The sequence below is a fragment of the Lepidochelys kempii genome, chromosome 1, assembly GCF_965140265.1.
Source record: "Lepidochelys kempii isolate rLepKem1 chromosome 1, rLepKem1.hap2, whole genome shotgun sequence".
Classification (NCBI taxonomy): Eukaryota; Metazoa; Chordata; order Testudines; family Cheloniidae; genus Lepidochelys; species Lepidochelys kempii.
The window spans coordinates 290,738,618-290,764,708 of record NC_133256.1 but is presented as its reverse complement, the minus strand read 5'-3'; the positions used below and the strand labels follow the sequence as shown (position 1 = coordinate 290,764,708).

General features: G+C 43.3%; 1 protein-coding gene across 8 annotated transcripts in view; it reads right to left on the bottom strand.

The window, feature by feature from the left end:
- TAFA2 (TAFA chemokine like family member 2) overlaps positions 1-26,091 on the bottom strand; it is a 289,386-nt gene that overhangs the window by 210,967 nt on the left and 52,328 nt on the right. For 2 of the 8 annotated variants that reach the window (XM_073327949.1, XM_073327947.1), the window contains exons 1-2: positions 19,475-19,685; positions 16,663-16,843 (exon numbers count right to left, since the gene is read on the bottom strand). The exons of 4 other annotated variants lie outside the window; for them this stretch is intronic. The gene's annotated coding sequence lies outside the window, so the exon portion shown is untranslated. Of the gene's footprint in view, positions 1-16,662; positions 16,844-19,474; positions 19,686-26,091 lie in introns of those variants that run through there. 2 more of the 8 variants (XM_073327948.1, XM_073327951.1) reach the window with 1 other exon arrangement.

Below are 26,091 nucleotides of genomic sequence, written 5' to 3'. Positions count from 1 at the left end.
ACATTGCCCTTCTACTTCCTGAGTACCCAGTATGCTCAGTACCTGTTATTATTTAACACTTATACTGAAGTAGCATCTGGAGGCCAATTAGGTAATGCCTCATTGTGCTATGTGCTGTACAAACATAGAGAATAAAAGTCCCTGTCCCCAAGAACTTACTAATTGTAAAAGACAAAACAGGTAGATGTGATAAATAGGGGTGGTTGGCATGGTAACAAAAATAGCAACTTGTGTGCAATTCTTAGCCGATCAAGAGCACTAAATTATTTTTTTTTAATTGACTTTGTTAGTTTACAATTTCAGGACCACCCAGGTGATATATGAAAATCAGACAAATATGAAGCAAATTTAATATTTTAGGTTTAATTACATTTATTTTAAACAGGTCTACAGAACTTTTAAACCATTTGATTTTTCAAAATCTTAAATGTCTGTAGCGGACAGTGGATTCTAGATCATCTTTAAAAGGACAGAAAAAATACTAATAAATACTTCAAGCAACAGTGCTGGGATGAACATGCTGTTGTCTTACACCTAATGATAAACAGCATCTGGTTACAAATTTAATTTTGTCTTATTTTGATTATGAAAATGTTATTAATCATTATTGCAACTATGCCTTTCTTGTATGTTCCTTATCACAAGGCCACTAGCTTTGTAATGAGTGAATCAAAATTCACTGTTTTCTGTATCCTTAAACTGGTTCCCACTTTGCACTCAAAGATGTGGTGTAATAGCTATGTTCTCTAAGGCTCTGACCATTCACTAAGATGAATGCAGGTGGAATCCTGATTTCACACAGGGGTCTGTCCACACAGAACAACTTGCAGGAGTGAGGCCTATATATCTATTGCAACTCTCTTCTAACTGGTTTCAGAGTAGCAGCCGTGTTAGTCTGAATTCGCAAAAAGAAAAGGAGGACTTGTGGCACCTTAGAGACTAACCAATTTATTTGCGCATAAGCTTTCGTGAGCTACAGCTCACTTCAGCTTATGCTCAAATAAATTTGTTAGTCTCTAAGGTGCCACAAGTACTCCTTTTCTCTTCTAACTGTCTTTACAGTCTTCCCATAAACCACCCTCTCCTGTGCACTGACAAACAGTGGGCAAGAACATATCTTTTTTTAAAAAACTGCTTGGAATTAAGGAATTTAGTGAGTAGTGTGCTCACTAGGACCTAGTAATTAAAATCTAGGAAGCAGGAAGAAGGCTGGAGAATCCTAAAAGGCATCATAATGAAGACCAATATACTATAACTATTGGTGAAATCCCAGACCCATTGAAATCAATGATAAAACTCCCAATAATTTCAATAGGGACAGGATTTTACACAATAACTCCTCCAAAAGAAGTGACCAATGCTGATTCACAGGGCATCAGAGGTTTGAGGGTAAAAAGGAACCTTTACTGAAAATGGAGATGGGGACTATCCAAACAATATGTACAATCGTGAAAGGTTTGCAAAGGGAATGGAAACACAGGGAAAAAAGGAGAATGAGTTAATGCCAGCCAGTGGGGAATCAGAGTGATTTCATAAATATAATCAGGGGGAAAGAACAAAGACTAGAGAGAAAATAGGCCCTTTTAAAAGGAGAGGGATGGAATCAATAGGAACTCTAAACTGGCCAAGTTACTAAACAGCTTTTTTTAAAAAAATGGCCTCCAATACAAAAAGGTGTCTGGGCAGTTAAGTAGTAATAATGAATTTGTAAAAATAGCTATTGATAAAAAAGCATTATAAAGGAATTCTTGGGAAAACTCAGCTAGTTCAGATAACACATATTGTGTTTTAAGGGAAGGAGCTAGCAATTACTAAACAGTTGACAATTATCACTGAGAAAATATGAATTGAGAATACACTAGGTAGTTAAGGGGAAATGCAAATGTGGTACCAAATGCAAGTGAAAGAAAGAAAGAAAGAAAGAAAGAAAGAAAGAAAGAAAGAAAGAAAGAAAGAAAGAAAGAAAGAAAGAAAGAAAGAAAGAAAGAAAGAAAGAAAGAAAGAAAGAAAGAAAGAAAGATCTGCAAATTACCAGTCAATAAATCTAATTTCAAATATCTAGTTAAATTGTGGACCAAATGACTAAGAGAAAGACATCTCACTTCCAGTTTTAACACCAGGTTACCTAAAACTGATGACCTAATTTAAGAATACACAGATGTATGTCATGGATTAAGACAGAACCGTGGGAAATTTAAAATTAAATTGGATGCCACTATAAATCCTGTAGCACATGTGCCACTAAAAATCTCAATTGCACCGTGAGACCAACTGGCTGAAGATATTTGAGAATGGCAAACTTGGAGATAATTATCAAAGTGGATGACCCTATGAAATAGATGTACATTAGAAATAGAAATACCTGTAGGCTTGGCAGGATTAGATCTTTACTGGTAAATATCAATTTCACCATACACACACAAAATCAACAAAAAATATTTTTAACAATAATAATCAAAATTTGCATATAGTCAAAGTTAGAAAAATGCTGCTTGAGAACCCATTCAAGTTTGATTTAAAGATATTTATTTTGTATATTTTGACACATGATGTTGACAATGTATGTTTTAATGGTTATAAACTTTATCTTTTTGAATCTCTATGTACACCATCATTAAATAGTTACTGTTTACCCACAATAATTACTTGCAATTTTGAAAATTTAAATAGAAAAAATGCTTAAAAATAAACATTGGTATTTTGGTCAAAATTATTAAAAAAAAAATTAAATTCCGCCAAGTGTAACTACATGGCAGTGATGAAAAAACATGCACAGGAGAGCTGAGGCACATCAGGCAAGGATTTTGGGGCTGTAGTACAGAAAGGAAGTCTGTAGATTTGGTTTGTGCATCACATCCACAGAAATCAAATAAATATTTCTAATGCTATACCTAGATTGAAAAGAAACGTCAACAGCACATCAAATCAAATCACAGAGAAGAGGCCCTCATGGTACATACAGAGAACATTTATGATGCCACTCCTCACCCGACTAACACGCACAAAGCACAGTACCAAACATCCTAGTTTGGTGACATTCCAGAATGTCTACCATGAGTATCAAAAGGGTGGTGTTGTGAACATGAAATTTGTAGCAGGAGAAATAAGAAGATCCTGAGAAACCTTATAACATGAAGCAAACACATTGTTGGGAAAGACTAGAAAAGAAGCAACGTCCTGAACAGACACCCAAAGAACTATATAGAACCATAGCTCAGTGGCCCTGTGGATGAAGACGTTTCGAAACCATTAACTTTCATAGACTCTGCAATACAGTATTTGTTCCTAGGAAGCCAGAAGCTACTGCTGAGAGCCTGCAGGGGCTCTGAGCAAGCAGGGAGCCTCAGAGGCTGTTGGTGGCTTCACTGGAGTCAGAACAGACACTGTTTCTGGGGTGGGCCTGCAGTGCAGGAACTGTGAGTAACCCCCAGTCTTTTGGGGAAAGTACTTGCAAGGGAAGGGGCACAGCAGAGAAACTGAATCTGAAGAGAGGCAGAGTGATCTTCCCACCGAACCAGGACCCAGAGCTGCTGACATTTGGTGGAGCCAGCTCCAATCATGAGAGGGGTTGTGCAGTTTGTTGCCTTGGCAGGACTGACAGAACCAACAGAGTGCTGTCTCTAGCTGCAGGTCTCCAAGCGCGCTCATGTAAGCAAGTGTCTAGGACTCTGAAATCCAGAGGAGTGTACACTCCGGGGTGGGGTAAATGGTGGCAGTGTAAATGCCAGTTAGATAAATTTAATTTATTACTGAATATTAGATTTGTGAATTGATTTTATTCAACTGCCCCCTGTGGATTAAAATTAATAGTGACATATAATCTTTAAAACGGTTATTCCCTGATTTTTTAAGTTAAATTAGAGTAAACACACCTTTACTTAAGTATATTGGATGTATATGATTTATAATTGGTATTTTTGAGTTACACCCATGCCAGAGATTATATTATTATTATTTATTATTAGAATAGCTTTATTCCTGGAGGCTCCCAAGGCACACCATTGAGTGTGTACAGGGGCCAGCCAGTTGGAGGCATGACCAATTTTAAATTCCTTGAGAATCATAGAAGACTAGGATTGGAAGAGACCTCAGGGGGTCACCTAGTCCAACCCCCTGCTCAAAGCAGGACCAACACCAGCTAAATCATTCCAGCCAGGGGTTTGTCAAGCCAGGCCTTAAAAACCTCGAAGAAGGGAGATTCCACCACCTCCCTAGGTAACCCATTCCAGTGCTTCACCACCCTCCTAGTGAAATAGAGTTTCCTAATATCCAATCTAGACCTCCCCCACTGTAACTTGAGACCATTGCTCCTTGTTCTGTCATCTGCCACCACTGAGAACAGCCGAGCTCCATCCTCTTTGGAACCCCCCTTCAGGTAGTTGAAGGCTGCTATCAAATCCCCCCTCACTCTTCTCTTCTGCAGAGTATACAAGCCCAGTTCCCTCAGCCTCTCCTTGTAAGTCATGTGCCCCAGCCCTGATCATTGTCATTGCCCTCCCCTGGACCCTTCCCAATTTGTCCACATCCTATATGTAGCGGGGGGCCCAAAACTGGACAGAGAACTCCAGATGTGGCCTCACCAGTGCGGATAGAGGGGAATAATCACTTCCCTCGATCTGCTGGCAATGCTCCTACTAATGCAGTCCAATATGCCGTTAGCCTTTTGGCAACAAGGGCACATGGATGACTCATATCCAGCTTCTCATCCACTGTAATCCCCAGATCCTTTTCTGCAAAACTGCTGCTTAGACAGTCGGTCCTGAGCCTGTAGCAATGCATGGGATTCTTCCATCCTAAGCGCAGGACTCTGCACTTGTCCTTGTTGAACCTCATCAGATTTCTTTTGGTCCAATCCTCCAATTTGTCTAGGTCACTCTGGACCCTATCCTCCAGCATATCTACCGCTCCCCCCAGCTTAGTGTCATCTGCAAACTTGCTGAGAGTGCAATCCATCCCATCATCCAGATCATTAATAAAGATGTTGAACAAAACCAGCCCCAGAACCGACCCCTGGGGCACTCCGTTTGATACTGGCTGCCAACTAGACATCGAGCTGTTGATCACTACCTGTTGATCCCGACAATCTATCCAGCTTTCTAGCCATTCATCCAATTCATACTTTTTTAACTTGCTGGCAAGAATACTGTGGGAGACTGTATCAAAAGCTTTGCTAAAGTCCAGATATATGACGTCCACAGCTTTCCCCATATCCACAGAGCCAGTTATCTCATTACAGAAGGCAATCAGGTTGGTCAGGCATGACTTGCGCTTGGTGAAATCCATGTTGACTGTTCCTGATTACCTTCCTCTCCTCTAAGTGCTTCAAAATGGTTTCCTTGAGGACCTGCTCCATGATTTTTCCAGGCATTGAGGTGAGGCTGACCAGTCTGTAGTTCCCCAGGTTCTCCTTCTTCCCTTTTTTAAAGATGGGCACTATATTTGCCTTTTTCCAATCGTTCAGGACCTCCCTCGATCACCATGAGTTTTCAAAGATAAAGGCTCTGCAATTGCATCAGCCAATTCCCTCAGCATCCTTGGATGCATTCGATCTGGACCCATGGACTTGTGCATGTCCAGCTTTTCTAAATAGTCCTTAACCTGTTCTTTCACCACTGAGGGCTGCTCACCTTCTCCCCATACTGTGTTGTCCAGGACAGCGGTGTGGGAGCTGACCTTGTCTGTGAAGACTGAGGCAAAAAAAGCATTGAGTATTTCAGCTTTTTCCACATCATCTGTCACTAGGTTGCCTCCCCCATTCATTAAGGAGTAAAGGGACTGTAGCAGAGGGGTGAATAGAGGACTCCCACCTATCCAACAGCACCACTGGGATACTCAGGCTCTTAGCCCTGGTCTACATTAGGACTTTAGGTCGAATTTAGCAGCATTAAATCAATGTAAACCTGCACCCGTCCACACGATGAAGCCCTTTATTTCGACTTAAAGGGCTCTTAAAATCGATTTCCTTACTCCACCCCTGACAAGTGGATTAGCGCTTAAATCGGCCTTACCGGCTCGAATTTGGGGAACTGTGGACACAATTCGACGGTATTGGCCTCCAGGAGCTATCCCAGAGTGCTCCATCGTGACCGCTCTGGACAGCACTCTCAACTCAGATGCACTGGCCAGGTAGACAGGAAAACAACCGCGAACTTTTGAATCTCATTTCCTGTTTGGCCAGCGTGGCAAGCTGCAGGTGACCATGCAGAGCTCATCAGCACAGGTGACCATGATGGAGTCCCAGAATCGCAAAAGAGCTCCAGCATGGACCAAACAGGAGGTACGGGATCTGATCGCTGTTTGGGGAGAGGAATCCGTGCTATCAGAACTCCGTTCCAGTTTTCAAAATGCCAAAACCTTTGTCAAAATCTCCCAGGGCATGAAGGACAGAGGCCATAACAGGGACCCGAAGCAGTGCCGCGTGAAACTGAAGGAGCTGAGGCAAGCCTACCAGAAAACCAGAGAGGCGAACGGCCGCTCCGGGTCAGAGCCCCAAACATGCCGCTTCTATGATGAGCTGCATGCCATTTTAGGGGGTTCAGCCACCACTACCCCAGCTGTGTTGTTTGACTCCTTCAGTGGAGATGGAGGCAATACGGAAGCAGGTTTTGGGGATGAAGAAGAAGATGATGATGATGAGGTTGTAGATAGCTCACAGCAAGCAAGCGGAGAAACCGGTTTTCCCGAGAGCCAGGAACTGTTTCTCACCCTGGACCTGGACCAGTACCCCCCGAACCCACCCAAGGCTGCCTCCTGGATCCAGCAGGTGGAGAAGGGACCTCCGGTGAGTGTAGCTTTTAAAATACTATACATGGTTTAAAAGCAAGCATGTGAAAGGATTACTTTGCCCTGGCATTCGCGGTTCTCCTGGATGTACTCCCAAAGCCTTTGCAAAAGGTTTCTGGGGAGGGCAGCCTTATTGCGTCCTTCATAGTAGGACACTTTACCACTCCAGGCCAGTAACACGTACTCGGGAATCATTGTACAACAAAGCATTGCAGTGTATGTTTGCTGGCATACATCCATTCTTTATCTCTCTGTGTTATCCTCAGGAGAGTGAGATATAATTCATGGTCACCTGGTTGAAATAGAGTGCTTTTCTTCAGGGGACACTCAGAGGAGCCCATTCCTGCTGGGCTGTTTGCCTGTGGCTAAACAGAAATGTTCCCCGCAGTTAGCCACAGGGAGGGGGGAAGGTTGATGGGTAGCCACGCGGTGGGGGGAGGCAAAATGCGACCTTGTAACGAAAGCACATGTGCTATGTATGTAATGTTAACAGCAAGGTTTACCCTGAAAGAGTGTAGCCACTGTTTTATAAAATGTGTCTTTTTAAATACCGCTGTCCCTTTTTTTTTCTCCACCAGCTGCATGTGTTTCAATGATCACAGGATCTTCTCCTTCCCAGAGGCTAGTGAAGCTTAGAAAGAAAAAAAAACGCACTCGTGATAAAATGTTCTCTGAGCTCATGCTGTCCTCCCACACTGACAGAGCACAGACGAATGCGTGGAGGCAAATAATGTCAGAGTGCAGGAAAGCACAAAATGACCGGGAGGAGAGGTGGCAGGCTGAAGAGAGTAAGTGGCAGGCTGAAGACAGGGCTGAAGCTCAAATGTGGCAGCAGCGTGATGAGAGGAGGCAGGATTCAATGCTGAGGCTGCTGGAGGACCAAACCAGTCTGCTCCAGTGTATGGTTGAGCTGCAGCAAAGGCAGCTGAAGCACAGACTGCCACTACAGCCCCTGTGTAACCAACCGCCCTCCTCCCCAAGTTCCATAGCCTCCACACCCAGATGCCCAAGAACGCGGTGGGGGGGCCTCCGGCCAACCAGCCACTCCACCACAAAGGATTGCCCAAAAAAAAGAAGGCTGTCATTCAATAAATTTTAAAGTTGTAAACTTTTAAAGTGCTGTGTGGCATTTTCCTTCCCTCCTCCACCACCCCTCCTGGGCTACCTTGGTAGTCATCCCCCTATTTGTGTGATGAATGAATAAAGAATGCATGAATGTGAAGCAACAATGACTTTATTGCCTCTGCAAGCGGTGATTGAAGGGAGGAGGGGAGGGTGGTTAGCTTACAGGGAAGTAGAGTGAACCAAGGGGCGGGGGGTTTCATCAAGGAGAAACAAACAGAACTTTCACACCGTAGCCTGGCCAGTCATGAAACTGGTTTTCAAAGCTTCTCTGATGCGTACCGCGCCCTCCTGTGCTCTTCTAACCGCCCTGGTGTCTGGCTGCGCATAACCAGCAGCCAGGCGATTTGCCTCAACCTCCCACCCCGCCATAAACGTCTCCCCCTTACTCTCACAGATATTGTGGAGCACACAGCAAGCAGTAATAACAGTGGGAATATTGGTTTCGCTGAGGTCTAAGCGAGTCAGTAAACTGCGCCAGCGCACCTTTAAATGTCCAAATGCACATTCTACCACCATTCTGCACTTGCTCAGCCTGTAGTTGAACAGCTCCTGACTACTGTCCAGGCTGCCTGTGTATGGCTTCATGAGCCATGGCATTAAGGGGTAGGCTGGGTCCCCAAGGATACATATAGGCATTTCAACATCCCCAACAGTTATTTTCTGGTCTGGGAATAAAGTCCCTTCCTGCAGCTTTTGAAACAGACCAGAGTTCCTGAAGATGCAAGCGTCATGTACCTATCCCGGCCATCCCACGTTGATGTTGGTGAAACGTCCCTTGTGATCCACCAGAGCTTGCAGCACTATTGAAAAGTACCCCTTGAGGTTTATGTACTCGGCGGCTTGGTGCGCCGGTGCCAAAATAGGGATATGGGTTCCGTCTATGGCCCCACCACAGTTAGGGAATCCCATTGCAGCAAAGCCATCCACTATGACCTGCACATTTCCCAGGGTCACTACCCTTGATATCAGCAGATCTTTGATTGCGTGGGCTACTTGCATCACAGCAGCCCCCACAGTAGATTTGCCCACTCCAAATTGATTCCCAACTGACCGGTAGCTGTCTGGCGTTGCAAGCTTCCACAGGGCTATCACCACTCGCTTCTCAACTGTGAGGGCTGCTCTCATCTTGGTATTCATGCGCCTCAGGGCAGGGGAAAGCAAGTCACAAAGTTCCATGAAAGTGCCCTTACGCATGCGAAAGTTTCGCAGCCACTGGGAATCGTCCCAGACCTGCAACACTATGCGGTCCCACCAGTCTGTGCTTGTTTCCCGAGCCCAGAATCGGCGTTCCACAGCATGAACCTGCCCCATTAGCACCATGATGCATGCATTGGCAGGGCCCATGCTTTCAGAGAAATCTGTGTCCATGTCCTGATCACTCACGTGACCGCGCTGACGTCGCCTCCTCGCCCGGTATCGCTTTGCCAGGTTCCGGTGCTGCATATACTCCTGGATAATGCGTGTGGTGTTTAATGTGCTCCTAATTGCCAAAGTGAGCTGAGCGGCCTCCATGCTTGCCTTGGTATGGTGTCCGCACAGAAAAAAGGCGCGGAATGATTGTCTGCCGTTGGTCTGACGGAGGGAGGGGCGACTGACGACACAGTTTACAGGGTTGGCTTCAGGGAGCTAAAATCAACAAAGGGGGTGTCTTTACATCAAGGAGTATTTCAGGCAGGACTTCACGGAGGGTTCCAATAAGAAATGGTGCACCTAAGTTATTGTTCTTATTGGAACAAGGAGGTTAGCCTGGCCTCTGATTGATACATGGCTAGATTTACCTTGCTGCACCTTCTCTGTGAGTGACTGCAGTGTGACCTAGAGGAATGAGTCCCCTAGACAGGGGAGGAGGCAAATGAGTAAAAAACAAATCTGGTCTATTTCTTGTTTTGATCCACTCCATCTATCTTTTACATCTTTGGCTGGCAGCAGACGGTGCAGAAGAACTGCATGCCATCCACATCCCATTGCTGCTCGGCAGAAGATGGTACAGTACAACTGCTAGCCATCCTCATCTCTTGCCTGTCCGGCAGAAGATGGTACAATACGACTGCTAGCCATCCTCATCTCTTGCCTGCCTGGCAGAAGATGGTACAGTACGACTGCTAGCAATCCATTTTGCCTGCCTGCTCACCATAAGACGGTTCAATAGGACTGACTGCATGACTAAAGAGAATGACTTGGTCAAGTCACTCCAAATTTAGTCCCTGCGCCCATGTCTGCCCAGGCGCTCCCAGCCGACATGGCCAGGAGCACCTCGGACACGACGAGGATGGCTACCAGTCGTACTGCACCGTCTGCTGCCACAAGGCAATGGGTTGCTGCTACTGTGTAGCAATGCCGTACAGTGTCTGCCAGCACCCAGGAGACATAGGGTGATGGTTACCTGAGCGGGCTCCATGCTTGCCGTGGTATGGCGTCTGCACAGGTAACTCAGGAAAAAAGGCGCGAAACAATTGTCTGCCCTTGCTTTCACGGAGGGAGGGAGGGAATGGGGGCCTGGCAATATGTACCCAGAACCACCCGCGACAATGTTTTAGCCCCATCAGGCATTGGGATCTCAACCCAGAATTCCAATGGGCAGCGGAGACTGTGGGAACTGTGGGATAGCTATCCACAGTGCAACGCTCTGGAAGTCGACTCTAGCCTCGGTACTGTGGAAGCACTCTGCCGAGTTAATGCACTTAGAGCATTTTCTGTGGGGACACACACACTCGAATATATAAAACCAATTTCTAAAAAACCGACTTCTATAAATTCAACCTTATTCCGTAGTGTAAACATACCCTTATTTAATGTCAACACCACCAGGCTTCCAGGCACACAAGTGAATGTTGCCTGCTCCCGAGTAACCCAGGGAGGAAAGAAGGGTTACATATGGAATGCTCCTATTGCCTCTGGAGTGTGACATGAAGATCTGGTAAGAATATATCCTTATGGGACAGCGATATATATACTCCCTCAAAATATTCAGTTTATTTCTACATCTCATTATGCAAGTTCCAGTACACCTCAGAGCTCTGGAGAGGACCTCAGAGCTGTGGCCCACACACAGAGCTCTGGAGAGGACTCTACCTCACCTTCCCTCACAGTCACAATATACACATACCATTGCAACCATTCAGTTATTACACTGTTTACACAGCTCCAATTCCATGCAGTCAGTTGAAGACCATTTTGAGGGACATCCTGCCCAGCAACTGTCCCATCTCCTCAATTCTACATCTCCCACCCACCAATCCCTATCAATCCAGTCTTTGGGGGGTATTATGCTGCTCCTCCCCCCCCACACACAAACACACACCTTCCATCTCCTTATGTATACCTTGAAGAGTTTTATCTTCTTTTTACCATCCTCCTATTAATTAATACCTATGCCTCAAGAAACCAATTTAACCTGACAATATTCATGTGTTTGTTCATATGATTCAGGCTCATACCTGAAAATGTTGAGGAAAGAAACACCACTAAGTGCTGTAACTTCAGACTTGAACCCGATGGGAGCAGGGAAAATGTGACCAAACTCACATTCCCCACCAAAAAAAAAGGTTTGGTATTCACATTGCTAATGCACAAGCAACATTGAAATACAGAGTCTGATCCTGCACTGGGAAAATATGTCAGAGTTAGGACTGAAACTCCATCCATACCCTTACTTTGTTTTGCCTGGTGCATTGCATCACATGTAGTGTGCAACATCATGCCTTATTGTTAGACCTCGCACGTCACAAACATAAATCATTCCTGTTCCACAAGTCCCCTTTAAGTAAGAGGCAATGTGTTTAAGGTTTTGTCTTCTGCTATGACAAACATAATTTCAAAGCAAGTGCTAAAAGTGTTTAAAATGAAAACTGATAGCTTAAAAAGAATACTATTGGACTAAACATAGATTCATTGAGAGAATTAACTAATTATTAATAATGTAAATTGACAAAGCTGGCACTAATCTAGTTCTGACTTCATAATAGCACATTCAGAAATGGAGGGGAGGGTTAAGCAAGCTAATGAAGTGACAATAATTTCTGCAAAAATAGCAATGAACCTACAGCACATTAATTCATTACAAAATTATACTTCTACTTCAATATTTTTTGCTGTGTCAAGAAGACTGCAAGGTACTTAGCATATGCCTACACCAAAAATAAAATCCTAGGACAGTATCAGAGCCCAAGTCTGCAGACTCAGGCTCGTGGAACTCACACCACAGAACTAAACACAGCAATGCAGACATGCCCACTCAGGATGGAGCCTGGACTTTGAGACCTCCCTGCTCTCCGGGTTTCAGAGCCTGAGCGGGAATATCTACAATGCTATTTTTACCGCCATAGTGAGAGCCTCACAAGCTCAGTCTGTAGACCCAGTCTTTGAGTCTCATTGCAGTGTGTGTTTGTTCGGGTTTGTTTGTTTGTTTTGCAGTGCAGACATCCTGTTACAGCAGACAGACCACGAGAGGTACCTTGTCTGTTGTAGCCAATGCCTATGTTAAATGTGGAGGGACAGGAACTGAGACAAGCCATTAGTTAAGAAGGGGAGAATATAACAACTGGAAGTGGCATGGGCTCTACTGAAGAGAGCTAATATTTGGGCTGGGAGGAGAGAATTATCCAGTAAACCAATGTTTTGTGTGTGTTAAAAAAAACAGTCAATACTAGGGTGAACATATGTCCTGTTTTGGCCAGGACAGTCCCCTTTTTAAGCTCTATCTTGGACTTTGTGACTTTTTTGGCAAAACTGACCCACTAAATCAATCCTTGCTGCGTTGACTGCAGCAGCATTGATCTCCCCGTATCGAAGACCAGCCCTTAGTGTATGAGTGGAGTATACAGTACCAGCACACAAACAACAGAGTTCCTACATAACACATTTCTTTCAAAGAAAGGCACAGTACACAAACTTGATCCTGTCCCACTCATAGACTGCTACCTGTGGACCACCCACACAGCTCCCATTACTACCCAGCTCCCATTAAATTCTTCACTTAAAACTGCACCTAATATTTTTAGCATTAAGACTAATGTCAACTACTGAATGAGAACTGTACATACTGCCATTTAACTATTCTATCTGCTAGTGTAAACCAAAAAAACCAATTAGATTCATGGATAGGCCAGAAGGGACCATCATGATTATCTAGTTTAACCTCCTGCATAACACAGACCTAAGAAACTCACCCGATAATTCCTCCATCAAGCCCAGAACTTTTGTTTGAGCTATAGTGTATCTTTTTGAAAGATATTCAGTATTGATTTACAGATTTCAAGTGCTACAGAATCCACTGCCTCCCTAAGCCAGTTGTTCCAGTGGTTAATTACCTTTGCTCTTAAAAGGTTGTGCTATATTTCTAGTCAACATCCAGCCATTGGATCCTGATGTCCCCTTTTTTTGCTAGCTTAAAAAGAGCCATCTGCTATCAGAAATCTCTTTCCCATTTAAGTATTCAAAGACAATGACTGAGGGTAGAATGTGGAGACAAGTGATTTCTTAAAAGACTTTTAAAAGGTGAACAGCAAAGGATTTATAGAAAGGATACCTTTTTTGGCAGGGTTTGTCTATACTGCAATTAAAAACCCAACTCAGGCTGACAGGCTCTTTAACTGCATTGTAGACATTCAGGCTCAAGCTAGAGCCCAGGCCCTAGGACCCTGCAAGGTAGGAGGGTCCCAGAGCTCCAGCTGCAGCCCAAGCCCAAATGTCTACACCACAATTAAACAGCTCTGTGATGCAATATGCAAACCCCACCCTAGGTAACAAGGGGTTAAATAGCTGCTCTGGGCTCAACCAGCCCCCCCCCACCACACCTGCAAAAGATGCACAGGCTGGAGGAGGAGTTAAAATGGAGTAGAACAACTTGGGGAGGAGCAGACCTGTAATGTCTGAGTGAAGAGTGAGGGAAGGCAGGATCTCTCTACAACTGCTCCCTCTGAGGGAAGGGAGAACTGCTTCAGGTACGCTCAGAGGAAGGCACTCCCCCATCTCAACTCAGTTTATTTGTGTTAATTCCCCTTGGTATTTTATGAACTACCCTTGAAGGGTTGAGATTTGGAACTAACCTGGCTGGAGGACCAAGGCACAAGAGGAGGCAGCCACCGCTCCAAGCGGGAAAGAGATACCATGCCACACCTGGCCATGAAGAGGTACCATACAGTCAGTGACCCCCACCACCCCTTTATACTTTCCTGTACAGATTGCCAATTGTGCACAACTGAGGGGTGGTAGGAAGTGGCTCAGGGAGGGCAGCCTTATGGCACACCTAGCAGTCACATGGCCTTGGGCTGGAACCAGTGGAGTGGAAGGGCTGGGCTTCCTGACCAAAACCCCCTCTGCAGGTTGAAGTGCCTAAGCCCTGGCCACTATGCTCCCCACAAGCAAGGACCATCACAAGCCCCTTAGTCTGAGCCCCATGAGTCTGAGTTAGATGGCACAGGCCAACTGTGGGTTTTTAATTGCAGTGTAGACATACCTAAGAGTTCAAACTATTAAAACAGCATATGTGTTGATGTAAAAACTTAACATTCTTTGAAACAAAATATTTGAAAACTAGTTCCTCTTTATGTGGCAAGATCAGAGTTCCAGATAGATATACTGAAGTCAAGGTATGTGCACCCGCTCTTGGCTCTGTTGCAATTTAACTGATTAGCACTGTTGCTGGGATTGTGCATATTGCTACTGACATCAGTGCTGCTCCTGGTCAGGCATGGAAGCAAGCAAAATGAACTTTTAACATTGTAATGACTTTACTTTTGTTAATATGATTAGTGCTAGCGGGGTTTTTTTTGTTTTTTTTTTGGAGAAAAACAGGTGTTCTGTTTGTTTGTACAAATTAGTCTTCAGTGCCAGGAATGAAGATTTTGATAAAAATTGTTAACATTTCTTGTTGTAATGGACATTGATTTTTAAGTCTTTTTAGTTATACTAAGCATTTAGGGCAAGATGCTCAGCTCATGTAAGTGGGTGTAACTTCCTTGACTTCAAATGGAGCCATACTGATTCACACCAGTTGAGGATCTGCCACTGCAATCTAACTGTGGGTACTTCTAGAGATGTTTGGAAAACAAGTTAAATCAGACGCAGCTTTTTCTTCTCAGCTCATGATTAAGCCTGATCATTCAGTTTACAAGTCTATTGCTAATCTAAAAGATCATTGTAGTGCCAATTTTCCTAATCGTTCTTCTTTTAGACTTTAATAGTTCAGGATGTTGCCTCTTAATTTTCTCTTTGTAATTATTTCACAGATTGCTGATTTTAACTTGAAGTTTATTTTCCCCATTGTACTTAATTAAACTGAATTCTTTTTTAAAACAAGTCTTTTAGTAAAGAAATAAAGCAGTCCCCAATGGAATTTTTTTTTCCTCCTTACAATGCTATATGTTTCTATTTTTATTTTGGCTTCTTTATCTTTCATACTAAACTGTACATTTATCTAAGATACTACCTTTTGGAAGTGAGCTAAAGCTATGTTCTGCAGAAAGTAAGAAAGAAACACATAGAAAAAGGAAATACTGGATAACTTCAACAGGTATTGAGCAGTTGCTTCCATGTTCCACAATCCTGTATTAAGGTTAAAATATTCAACAATTTCTGATTTATTAAAAGTAACTAACCAGACTCAGTGTTACAGAAAACATGGGAATGGTTGGTTGACAGAGGCATTTACCATCCATTTATTTAATAAAATGTAATATATAATTGTTTGCAAGAATCTACACACAGTCAACTCATACTGTTAGAAGAAATTCTTAACCCACACTTCTAGTAGTGAGTAGCATTCCACAAGGATTACTTTTAGATGCCTTATTATTCATCTTGCTTTTGCTCTATTTCCTTTTCGATCTTCCCCAGCTTACTGGCAACTAAGGAATGGACTCAATAAGAAATAGCCTCTACAATTGCTGGGCCATGGAGGCTCCTAGGTGAGTCAGCTGCAGTGCGGAAAGTAGTTATTTGGAATTATTTGTCCAATCACTGTTTGACAGCCATAACATGCCACACTATACATTCTGCCCTGCCTCACTCTCCAGGGAGTCCCAGACCCTGCCCAACTGGACTGACATAGGCCTCTTGGCAAGGCTGTCAGAAGGTATGTATGAGTGCATGTTTGGGAGGTACACCAGACATCCGCCAGCCAGGACCAAACCAGGGGGGTCTTTTCTCCAGCTGATTTCAGGATCAGACAGACATCCCCCAGCCAGGACAGATCCTTCATAAAGACAATGAATATTTTGGGACAGGTGACTTCCTTGGCTAACTGACCCATGCATTTCTGAGATTAACGAGCAAAGGCCTTTTTTGCCAAATATTTGCCTCCCTCTTCCCCCTCACCCCTTATAAAAAGGATGCAGAGTATCAGTCAGACGACAAACAGCATGAAAGGGGCTAACAGTGAAAGAACAGTATGAAAAGACAAAAAAAGCCCTTAAAGGTAAAAAGCCCCTCAGAGCGTGAAGCTCTAAGAACGGCTAGATTTTTTTTTTTAGACAGGCTATTCAGTTCATTTTCCCTCCCTTGATTTGTACAGCTTGATTCTAGAATAAATCTTACCTCTATAAAAATTTAATTGCAACATGGCTTCAAGGGAAGGGTTCATTTGCTCTACCCCTACAGTTCTTCACTTCCTCACTAGCTCTGAAACTTTCTGCTGCTTGGTGCTCTATAAAATAAATTGGGTTTTCTATTCCCTGGGATTTCCCTATCAAGCTGACTTCTCCAGGGGTCCTGAAGGCCACTGATAGTTTATGCAAAGCTGAGCATATCACTTACCTGCTGCACTCAGCGTGGGGCCAGAACCAGCTGCTATTTTGCAGGTAGCTCCACGGGAGCAGAAATTGCAGAGCAGGTACATGGGGTGCAGCAAAGTGGAGTGACAGAGCTATCACGTTTTTCGTGGTCACACATGGACTCGGAGCATTAGGGCATCCAATGGGAAAGGAGGAGCATGAGCCTGGGGAGAGAGAACGTTACTATTTTCTCACCCAACTGTGAAGTACTTGAAAAGGTTGGACAAAACAGGCATACAGAGCTGCATTGTCTGCACGATGTGTCCCCATCTCCATGTAAAGGACAAGGTGCTCGTGAAAAGACCGTTCTTCAAAGCACCATGTCTGTGGCAGCGCACAAAGCGGGGCACCAATGAGCAGGGGCACAGTTAATCCTACTAGCGTTTTAATTCTCAGTAAGAAACATGACCCAGTTGCTGAGGGCCATTGTGTTCATTTTAAAAATACAGCCCCTGTCAGGATGGAGGCAAATCTCCTCAAATTCTCTTGGGGAAGGGGTGGATCTTTCTGGCGAAGGACATTCAGACTCAGTAGATTTAAATTAATTGGACAGATCCCTTGGAAAGCAAAGCATGAGCTGATCTAGCCAGCTCACAGCACCAGTCAAGAGCAAGATCTCTCACTTTGTACAGACCTTTCTATGTTATCCAAGGGCCACACTGGAGAAGGGGTGAAGACTGAACTGGACAGTGAAGGAATGGGCAAAACAGGCAGATTGCACATAATCCCCCTTCTGGCCTGGTAGAAATTATGCAAAGATAATCCAGCCTCCCTCTTCACTCACCACTGCCAAGTTGTCCTGACAGCTGCTGTAATCAAGGAGAGGGCCTGGTAATGTGGCTCCAATGGAATAAGCCCAAGGAAGCAGGTCATGGGGAAGGTGCCTGAATCAGTGTCACAAGGATGCCGCACATCTGGCCACACTGGAATGTGACACCATGTTTGAGGACACACCTCCCTAAGCGAACACCTCCCCATCCCCTGAAGAATAATTTATGGAGGCCAATTTCAATCAGAGGCTTATCACCACCCCTCCAGATCTCATTATGCATGTTTTTCCTCCCTGGAAGGTCAAGTATCCAGCATGGTATCGATCACTGGAGATTTTTAAGAGCAGGTTAGACAAACACCTGTCAGGGATGGTCTGGATAATACTTAATCCTTCCATGCATACTAGGGACTGGACTAGATGACCTCTCAAGGTCCCTTCCAGTCCTACGATTCTATGATTATGCCTCATTGACTTGGCAGGATGGTTAAAATAGATCATTGTCATGACAGGCAAAAGAGGAGGCAGTGAAAAAAAAATCTCAGTGTTAAGTTTCATTTTGAAAAAGTAGATGATAAAAGTTCCATAAAAGGATGTAAAGTGTAAGCTACCAGGTACTGCACTAGTAGGACAGCCACTGAACTGGAAATAGACTAAAGGGCAGAAATCAGAAGGCATTTAAAAGAATTCAGATGGAAACATTTTTAAGCGGGAGTCCTTTTAGAGTTTATATACATCTTTGTTCTCAAGTGTTTCAGGCACCTTCTTAGACATTGAAGATAACGTTTCTTGCCTTCGGTTTGCATGTTCCATTTACCCAACTTTTTTAACTGTTCATGTTTCTAAGTAGCTAGAAATTAACATGGCTTCTTTCGTCCTAACAACAAGATTTGCAGCAATAAAACAACACACCTGCTCCCCCTGCTGCTTTCCACTTTGGGTAGTCATTTACCTCTGCACAAAGCAAGTACAAAAGCACTACAAAATTAATGGAAGGGTTTTACATGCAGACTGCACAGGCGTCTTTCCACTGACTTAACGGGCTTTAGAGTCCCAGTTCAGGAAAGTACTTAAGCACATGCTCAGCTTTAACCAAGTGCATTAAGTCCCATTGAATTCAACAGGCCCTAAACACATGCTTAAGTACTTTACTCAGAAGGGATAGACTTAAGAACACACTTAAGTGCTTTTCTGAATTGGGCCCTAAGGGACTACAAGAGGTTCAGCTGTATTTTGCTCCTAACACATACAAGAAGAGTGTATGCTCCTTGGGGAACAGGAAAGGTTGGACAAATTCCTTGTAAAATGGTGGATGTTTTTGCAAACAAAATGAGACAGTTAGATGCAGAACTTATTCTTGTCCAGTCTATATCAATTTTAAGATTAGTCAATTTTTGGACAGCTTAACAGTGTCATCACCCTTTTAATCAAGAAAATACTAACAACAAGATGCTGCAAGCATCCGTGTTAGATCCCTGCTTTTTTTAAAATTCTGGGGTTTTTGAAGTGACTTGGATGATAATATTAAAGAGAAAATTTTCAAAAACTATGGGTGATACTATCTTAGAAACACAGCATATAATATGGAAACCTAGAATCCAAGGGGAAAAAATTTAGATCATTTAAGAACCTGATCTTGCCAAAAACAAGTGCAGATGAATGTACACTTACAAGTCCAGGAACAAAGAGCCAAATGATAGAATATCAGCTAAATAGAAATATTGAGCAGCGTAAAAAGAGATTGGAAGTTATTACAGAAAAATCCTTTAAAGCCTTTAGCCAAATATCCTGTTGTAGTGAAAAAAGAAAACAAACTAGATAGTATTGCTGGAGGATTACAAATCAAGGCTGTTGATATTATTGCTATAATACTCTGCTAGCTAAACTCACAGTGGGAATACAGTATACAGTCCACATACAATAGGGAAAATATATAATGTATTTTTCCCGGGAACAGCAAAGAAAGCATTCAAAAAGTACAAACAAATGTTAATTATGAGTCCACCAGGAAGCAGCAAATACTTACATGAAACTATTTGAGGCTCACAAATCAATCTGATTAGTAAAAAGAGGGATTATTTGGATCCGTTTTGTCAAATGCCTGAGAATAGTAAAACACATAATGGTGACCTGCAAACACTTTGAAAAATTGCCAGCCTCTGTATAACGATGTGCCGAAGACCCCAAATACTCTGGGAAAGAGGTGCAGTCAGTCCACAGCCATTCCTCTTCAGGCACATGCTCACTGGCTCCTGCCTCCTGAGACACCTCAGCAGGCACTATGCTAGTGACACAACATTAATCATGGACACAGCTGGAGCTGGTCTGTCTACAAGCAATCAAGCAAATATAGGGTTTCTTTCCCCCTAAAATAGCATCTCTCTGCAGTTTTTGCTATCCTTAATAATTTTAACTGCAAAACCAGGAAAAGAGGGAAGATCAGGTTGTTTTTCCCCACTCAGTTATATGACAAAGATCTTTCCTTCCCTAACTATTTGGGGCATTCAGCACATCATTCAGAAATTGCTGGATTTCTCCTTATCCCCTCCCTCAGAGTACTTGCAGGTCACTTAAAGCCTAATGCTAACCAATACCGGCGTATAGCTCTAGGTGATATCTGTAAAGAAAGAGGGTTGGTTATATCTAAGATTCAGTATGCCACAGTTTCTTTTAATATAAAAGTAGTCCACTTTCCTACTACTGACAGCTTAATGAACTCTTAGTATATTAGACCTTGGGTTATCATTTTAACACAGTATACAACACTAACTGCTTTATCTCTTATTCAAGACTTTGAAGGGGAAAAACAGTTTTTCCGACAATTTAAAACAATAATATTCCTGCAGTGTCCTTAGTTAGAACTGAGTTGAATCAAAGTTCTTTGCCATGTTGTAGCCCTGCTGATCCCAGGATCTGAGAAAGACAAGGTGAGAGAGGATATACCTTTTATTGGACCAACTTCTGTTGATGAAAGGGACAAGCTTTTGAAGCTCAAAACCTTGTCCCTTCCACCAACTGAAGTTGGTCCAGTAGAAGATATTACCTTACCACCTTGTTTCTCTTGTATCAAAGTGTCCTGATTAACGTATTATGTTAATCACAAAGTATGATCCAGCTACTATGTTTTTTTATTTATTGAATATACTTACTTATTGTTTAAAACACAACCATTGTAGTTTTTGGTCAAAGGCAAAACAAGCTTATTTTTGTTTTATTTTACCATTATTACAAAATGACAGGTTTCAGAGTAACAGCCGTGTTAGTCTGTATTCGCAAAAAGAAAAGGAGTACTTGTGGCACCTTAGAGACCACAAGTACTCCTTTTATTATTACAAAAGTGACTAGCTGAAAACACACACACCATAAGTAGCAGTGCACTCTACTTAGGCATCTACCCTCAAAGCTGAGTGTCCTGAAGATTAAACTCAAGCTTTGTTGCACCAATAGTGGAAGCAAATCCAGAGTAGTGGATCCGCTACACTCAGAGCAAAGCCATTCAACTAGTTCCCATCCACTGAGATCTGGACATTGTTGGTAAGAAAATGCCTCAGCTAATCTCAGCAGTTGGTAACCCACAGGAGAATTTGGCTTAAGTTACTACAAAGATTTGTAAAGACTGTTGTGAAGGTGACTGAAGCAAGAAACATTACTGAGTCCAAGAGGAAACAAGAAGGAATTTCGAACCAAAAGAAAGAACTGTGCAGAAAAAAATGCAGGAGATGAAAATAAAGTGGGGAAAACCATGATGACTTTTTACAATTCTAATAGTCCTCATGTTCTCTTGAAATATTCATGATGTCCCATTTTACATGAAGGTTATTTCAGTGTTGCAAATTAGTCAGCAATATTGCGTAATGCAACTTTTTTGCTTAAAGAGCTATCCTCAGCTAGTATGGCACTTGCCCAAATATTATTTTATTCTGTTCTGTACTTTCAAGGCCAGATTCTTTGCTGGCGTAAGCGGAGCCCTGGTGACTTACATAAACTCAGAATCCAGCCCTTAAATTTTGTTTAAATTTCATCAGAGTATGTGAATAAGTTACCGTGTAAAATTAGAAATCTAACCTGAAAGTGTCCAGTGTACATCGGGTACTGATATATGAGGTACACCGTGTGCCTATATTTTCAGATAGTTTTAACTAGCCTTAAATATTCTATATCTTAGAATCTAATTAACATAAAATGCTGCTGTAGCAAAAATCAAAAACTTTTCAATGTCTTAAATAGAAAGAGCTCCATCTTGTTCTTGGGCTATAGTATGGGTATAGGGCAAGTCTGCATTATATGTCATTCCACTTATTCTATCTATAGATGCTCTCTAACATAAGCGTGTGCTCAAACTAGTTTCAGAACAATTCATTTTGGGGAGTGGGCAGGTTTAGGAAGCACATGCACTAGTTGACGGATAGCTACTTATTTCCAAGTATTAAATAGAACCTAAGTATAGGATGTAAGCTCTTTGGGACTTTCTTTTGTACTGTTTGTACAGAACCTAACACAGTAGTGCATGGCTGGAGCTCCTATGCATCACTACAATACAAATAAATACTACTACTAATGAAGTAAAGAAACAAATATAGGCAATGTGAAAAACACAAATATGACTAATAAAACACAGATCCCATATCTTCCATTGGGTTTGCAGGTGAATAAAATAGGAAATCGATATAAACACACTTTCAAGCAAAGACCAGCACAAAAATTCACAACAGCTAAAGGAAAATACTATGTTGTTTAAAATGTCCACAAGTGTGAAACTGTAAAATAATAATGGAAAAAATACAAAATATTACTCTTCATATTATAAATAAAGGCAGCATTAAATCTGTGTTTATTTACTATATTTTAGGAGATTTGCTTCCCTCTTCCTAGCTAAGTAAACAGCACTTTCTGATGGCCTATGAACCACAAGCAATCCATACATCCCTTCTTGGTGGCTCACAGAAAAGAACCGAGCCATCAGAGGAAGTTGTAACATATTGTCTGAATGGTTTGTGTACAGTACCTGGGCATTACTGCCCTCTTCTGGGTAAAATATTTCTGTTCTTCTCATGCCTGTCCTGAAAACAGGGTAAAAATATTGAGGCCTTCCCTTTAGCATAACTGGAGGAGACTTGTGTTTTGGGGGCATCAGATCATGAGTAGAGCTGTTTAAATAATATTTAAAATATTACAAAATTGAATATTTTGAATATACTCAAATTATTTCCATTATTCTCCAGGATTATACAGCAGGGTTCATAATGTGCAAGGGCGTATGAATTTCACAAAGTCTGTCAAATAAAATACAAATTATTGCGTAATTATTCAGTTAGCTCTATTCTGTTCCTGAGGCCACCTGTATGCAGTTGAAGGAGTGACCACTGTTGCTTGTTTTTTTGCATGGCCAGAAATCTTTACAATGTCCCTGTAGTGGCATAGCTGGAGCAGCACCCCCTTATGGACCTTCCAGGAACCCTGAAATGGACGCAGGTCACCCTGATTGGGGAAGAAGTCTCTCTCTCTAGTGTTCGATGAGGCAGTCTTTTGCCCATCAGCTAATTGTCCCTTTGGTTTTATCCCCTTCTGGGGATGGGGGGACTCAGCCCAGAAACGTTCTACAACAAAAAGCAAACCTAACAATACTGGACCATCCCCCATCTTCAGTGGGCATTCACACCCTGTCCTTCAGGCTTGGTTCCCAAACAGTCTCTGATTCATGTCCTGCTCATTCCTTGAGGTGTCACTGTTCCTCCCCAGTGGCTGCTCTGGCTCAGAGGCCTATCTCTCTGCAACTGTGCAAGTGAAGCCCTCCTCAGGCAGAGAAGCAGAATTCCATCCTCCTTTCTGGCCAGCCAGCCCTGAACTCGGAAAACCAAATTGTCTCATTGACTAGTACTGAGTGCACCCTTCTGTAAATCCACACTACTCGCTTTTACCCTGTGGGTGACTTGTATTTCACCCTCATCCCTCATCACACTTCAGGTATGAATCCCAGCATTCAGGGTGATTGCTCTCAAAATTTGGGGACAATTGCTGTTTCTTGTTGTGTGGGACTGCTCTCTCCTTTTATTCCCCAGTCTTGGCATTGGCTTCAGGTATAGCAGGACAGGCTAGCTGAGTCCATGGGCTCTACTTAACTCCATCTCTGCTGGCATGGGGCCACTCTGACCCATCACAATTCCTTTTCCTTCTGTGTCCCATCCCAGGAAGCAAATCTTAATATCATGTAAAAGTATATTTAGTATATTGGCTAAATATATTTTACACACTTCACGTTTATGTTAACACTTTCTGTTATGCGTTTTCTCTTCTAAAATGCCACCCAATAAGCCAGCACGAAAGCAGCATGGACAGGGAACAGACCTACAGACCCTTCCCTCTTGCTACCAGAAAACACAGGCCCCAATATAGCAAGGCATTTAAGCCTATGTTTAGGTGAATACAATAGCTACATTTAAACCAGAGACTACTCACGGGCTTTAAGTTAAGCACTTGCTAAAGTGTGTTGCTGTATTAGGCCATACAATATCAGCTGAGGAGATTGTGATAGAATCAGAACTGGAAGAGTTTCCATGGTGTGGCATTATGGGTAATAATGGTGCCAGCCCCACATAGAATATCAGGGTAGGAAGGGACCTCAGGAGGTCACCTAGTAGAACCCCCTGCTCAAAGGAGGACCAATCCCCAACAAAATCATCCCAGCCAGGGCTTTGTCAAGAGGGGCCTTAAAAATTTCTAAGAAAGGAGATTCCACCACCTCCCTAGGTAATGCATTCCAATGTTTCACCATCCTCCTAGTGAAAAAGTTTTTCCTAATATCCAACCTAAACCTCCCCCACTGCAACTTGAGACCATTTCTCCTTGTTCTGTCATCTGCTACCACTGAGAACAGTCTAGATCCCTCCTCTTTCAGGTAGTTGAAAGCAGCTATCAAATCCCCCCTCATTCTGCTCTTCTGCAGACTAAATAATCCCAGTCCCCTCAGCCTCTCCTCATAAATCATGTGCTCCAGCCCCCTAATCATTTTTGTTGCCCTCCGCTAAACTCTTTCCAATTTTTCCAACATCCTGCTTGTAGTGTGGGGCCCAAAACTGGACACAGTACTCCAGATGAGGCCTCACCAATGCTGAATAGAGGGGAATGATCACGTCCCTTGATCTGCTGGCAATGCTTCTACTTATACAGCCCAAAATGCCATTGCCTTCTTGGCAACAAGGGCACACTGTTGACTCATATCCAGCGTCTCGTCCACTGTAACCCCTAGGTCCTTTTCTGCAGAACTGCTGCCTAGACACTCAGTCCCTAGTCTGTAGCAGTGCATGGGATTCTTCCGTCCTAAGTACAGGACTATGCACTTGTCCTTGTTGAACCTCATCAGATTTCTTTTGGCCCAATCCTCCAATTTGTCTAGGTCCCTCTGTATCCTATCCCTACATCTGGAAAGAAAGTGGCCTGACTGGGGAACATCAGCTCCAGTACACGAGTCAGTACCAGAAACTGTTTAAAACAACACACTGGCAATTATTTTCAATCCAAACTGAGGGAAGAAGAAATACATACGTGTACAGTTTTTGGCATGGGCGGCGGGTATAATAGGCTAAGCCTCCCCCGGCGCCACCGCCAACCCACTGCCAGACGCCTGGTCCATGATGGCCCCACTTCTTCCCCTCCTTCCTGGCAGTGGATTTCCATCAGAAGTTTTTGCTTATTCATTATGACAGGTTTCAGAGTAGCAGCAGTGTTAGTCTGTATCCTCAAAAAGAACAGAAAAGGTTTTTCCTCCTGTTGATAATACCTCATTTTAACTAATTAGCCTCTCACAGTTTGTATGGTAAAGTCCAACTTATCTGTATGTATGTGTATATATAGATCTCTCTTACTATATGTTCCATTCTGTGCATCTGATGAAGTGGGCTGTAGCCCACGGAAGCTTACGCTCAAATAAATTGGTTAGTCTCTAATGTGCCACAAGTCCTCCTGTTCTTATTTATTATGTGCCATGCAGGTTCCCAGGCAGCTGAGGAGGCAGTATCTGCTACTCAGCATCCCCGGTCCCTTCCATTCCCCAGGGAGCTTACTGATGAACCCAGGAAGCTGAGTAGCAGATACCACCTCTTCAGCCAGCCCTGCAGGGCGCCTGTAAAAGCTCAGTGTTCTGCCACCGCCGCTGCCCGGCTGCTGCTCTCCAGCGCTCCACCCAGGTAAGCAGCAAGCCGGTAGCAATTAGGGGTACCTGGGAGCAGCCAATGCCCCCCCCCCCCGTTTTTGTTTTACCTGTTCAAGTTCCACGACAGCCAGGGGGAGTGCTCAGCTTGGGGGAAGGGGGTGTGGGGGAGAGGAGGGACGCAGAGAGGGGCGGCCAGGGGACCGAGCCGGGGGGAGTGGGGAGGAGAGGATAGACACACACGGCAAGCGGGGATGGGTGGGGGGCAGAAGAGGCGGAAAGGAGAGGTAGCCTCCCCAAGGGGAAGTCGCGCCTGCCGCCCATGCTTTCGGTCTTAAAAAGAGATCTGCGAAGTGAAGAGTGTCCTGAAACAATGCTGTTTCCAATTGCACGCACAGTTTAAAAAAACAAACAAAAAAAAGAATGAGAACAGAACATAAAAAAGGTAAATTGTTACATTTAAACAGCAATCCCTTCAGGAGAGTGTTAATGATTTC